The sequence below is a fragment of the Mobula hypostoma genome, chromosome 28 (genome assembly GCF_963921235.1).
Source record: "Mobula hypostoma chromosome 28, sMobHyp1.1, whole genome shotgun sequence".
Taxonomy (NCBI): domain Eukaryota; kingdom Metazoa; phylum Chordata; class Chondrichthyes; order Myliobatiformes; family Myliobatidae; genus Mobula; species Mobula hypostoma.
This window is the reverse complement of record NC_086124.1, coordinates 25,876,090-25,879,364: the sequence shown is the minus strand read 5'-3', so window position 1 is coordinate 25,879,364 and position 3,275 is coordinate 25,876,090.

Here is a 3,275-nt window from a genome sequence, read left to right as displayed (position 1 = left end):
TCACTCCGTGGGCCACTTCTTCAGAATGAAGACCATCATCCTCGACCTCGAGGGATAGCCACGATGACGAGGAGTAGAATGAGGGTTGATCTTAGAGGGGATTAATAATATGAGGGGCATAGACAGCGTGAATGTGTGCATTCTTTTACCCGGGGTTGGGGAATAACTTAACTGGAGTGCATAGGTTTATGGTGAGAGGGGAGAGGTTTATTAGGAACCTGAGGAGCAATTTTTTCACAGAGAGGGTGGACATTATATGGAACGAGCTGCCAGAGGAAGTAGCTGAGGCAAATGTTGAAGTAGATGTGTTATCAAAGTACCTATATGTCACCAAATGAGTGGATTCCGCTTAATTGGTACTGGTACATTTTGGCCCAATTAGCCAAAGTTTCATGGAAATAGCTAAAAACATATATAAAAAAAGACACTACCCTTTAACTGAGTAACAAATTATGGATTAGAACAAATTAGAATACTGCAATACTTCAACAGTATGATAAAACAGTGTTAGTTGCTATAAGTTGTTGATGAGGAATTCAGCCAGTGCATGCTGCCGTGTACTTTTGATCGAAATTAACAAAATCAGTGCAGCCACCTAGTGCAGATAGTGGACTGCCTTCGTACAATGCTTTCAACGATTGCATCCTCCAAATCTTCATTTTCATTGTAACATTCAAGATGATTGTCGATACCTTCAAATTTTTTGTAGTTCCTAACTTGTAGAAGGAGTGAAATCATTTCATTTGCACTCCCAGCCATTCATAGAAACATAGAAACATAGAAAATAGGTGCAGGAGTAGGCCATTCGGCCCTTCGAGCCTGCACCGCCATTTATTATGATCATGGCTGATCATCCAACTCAGAACCCCACCCCAGCCTTCCCTCCATACCCCCTGACCCCTGTAGCCACAAGGGCCATATCTAACTCCCTCTTAAATTTAGCCAATGAACTGGCCTCAACTGTTTCCTGTGGCAGAGAATTCCACAGATTCACCACTCTCTGTGTGAAGAAGTTTTTCCTAATCTCGGTCCTAAAAGGCTTCCCCTTTATCTTCAAACTGTGGCCCCTCGTTCTGGACTTCCCCAACATCGGGAACAATCTTCCTGCATCTAGCCTGTCCAATCCCTTTAGGATTTTATACGTTTCAATCAGATCCCCCCTCAATCTTCTAAATTCCAATGAGTACAAGCCCAGTTCATCCAGTCTTTCTTCATATGAAAGTCCTGCCATCCCAGGAATCAACCTTCTTTGTACTCCCTCTATGGCAAGGACGTCTTTCCTCAAAATAGGGGACCAAAACTGCACACAATACTCCAGGTGTGGTCTCACCAAGGCCTTGTACAACTGCAGTAGTACGTCCCTGCTCCTGTACTCAAATCCTCTCGCTATAAATGCCAGCATACCATTCGCCTTTTTCACCGCCTGCTGTACCTGCATGCCCACTTTCAATGACTGGTGTATAATGACACCCAGGTCTCGTTGCACCTCCCCTTTTCCTAATCGGCCACCATTCAGATAATAATCTGTTTTCCTATTTTTGCCACCAAAGTGGATAACTTCACATTTATCCATATTAAATTGCATCTGCCATGAATTTGCCCACTCACCCAACCTATCCAAGTCACCCTGCATCCTTTTAGCATCCTCCTCACAGCTAACACTGCCGCCCAGCTTCGTGTCATCCACAAACTTGGAGACGCTGCATTTAATTCCCTCATCCAAGTCATTAATATATATTGTAAACAACTGGGGTCCCAGCACTGAACCTTGCGGTATCCCACTAGTCACCGCCTGCCATTCTGAAAAGGTCCCGTTTATTCCCACTCTTTGCTTCCTGTCTGCTAACCAATTCTCCACCCACACCAATACCTTACCCCCAATACCGTGTGCTTTAAGTTTGCACACTAATCTCCTGTGTGGGACCTTGTCAAAAGCCTTTTGAAAATCCAAATACACCACATCCACTGGTTCCCCCCTATCCACTGAATAGTCTCTTTCCACTTAGATTAGGAGAGATAAATACGAGAAGACATGGCTTTAGGATGAAAGGGCAAAGGTTTAGGGGGAACTTCACTCAGAGTGGTGGGAGTGTGGAACGAGCTGCCATCTGACGTGGTAAATGCGGGCTCACTCTTAGGTTTTAAGAATAAATTGGATAGGTACATGGATGGGAGAGGTCTGGAGGGTTATGGTCTGGATGCAGGTCAATGGGACTAGGGGAATAACGTTTCAGCATGGACTAGAAGGGCCGAATGGCCTGTCTTCTGTGCTGCAGTGTCCTATGGTTCCACGGTTCTATGGTTCAGGAGCCTGATGGTTGACGGGTAATAACTGTTCCTGAACCTGGTGGTGTGGGACCTGAGGCTCCTGTACCTCCTTCCCGATGGCAGCAGCGAGAACATGGCCTGGGTGGTAGGTAACTATGATGATGGATGCTGCTTTCTTCTGACAGTGCTCCTTGTAGGTGTGCTCAACAGTGGGGAGGGCTTTGCCTGTGATGGAATGGGCCGTGTCCGCTACGTCTTGTGAGGTGTTTCCATACCAGGCCAAGATGCAACCAGTCAATATACTTTCCAATGTGCATCTCTAGAAGTTTGTCAAAGTTTTAGATGAGATGCAGGTACAATGACAACATGTAAAAGTCAATTGGGTAGCTACATAGATGGGAAAGTTTTAAAGATGTGCTGCAATTGGGACCAGCGTAAATAGGAACTGTGGTCAGCATGGACCAAACTGCCTGTAAGAAAGGCGGTTTTGAATAAATTCAAAGCCACTCTGCTTGGTCTACCCAGCCTTGTTAGTGTAGGTCTCCTGTGTTTTGGGCCCCTTATCTAACAAGGGATGTGCTGGCATTGGAGAGGATCCAGCAGAGGTTCAAGAGAACGATTCTGGAAATGAAGGGGTTAACATTTGATGGCTCTGGACCTGTGCTCGCTGGAGTTCAGAAGAACGAGGGTTCACTCTCATTGAAATCTATTGAGTATTGAAAGGCCTGGAGAGAGTGGACTTGGGAGAGTCCAGGACAAGAGGGCACAGTCTCGGAATAGAAGGACGTCCCTGTAGTGCAGACATGAGGAATTTCCCAGAGGGTAGTTAAACTGTGAATTCAGAATCAGAACCAGGTTTATTATCACCGGCATGTGTCATGAAATTTGTTAACTTAACAGCAGCAGTACAATACAATACGTAATAATATAGAAATAAATAAATCAATTACAGTAAGTATGTATATTAAATAGATTAAAATAGTGCAAAAAACAGTAATATATATATA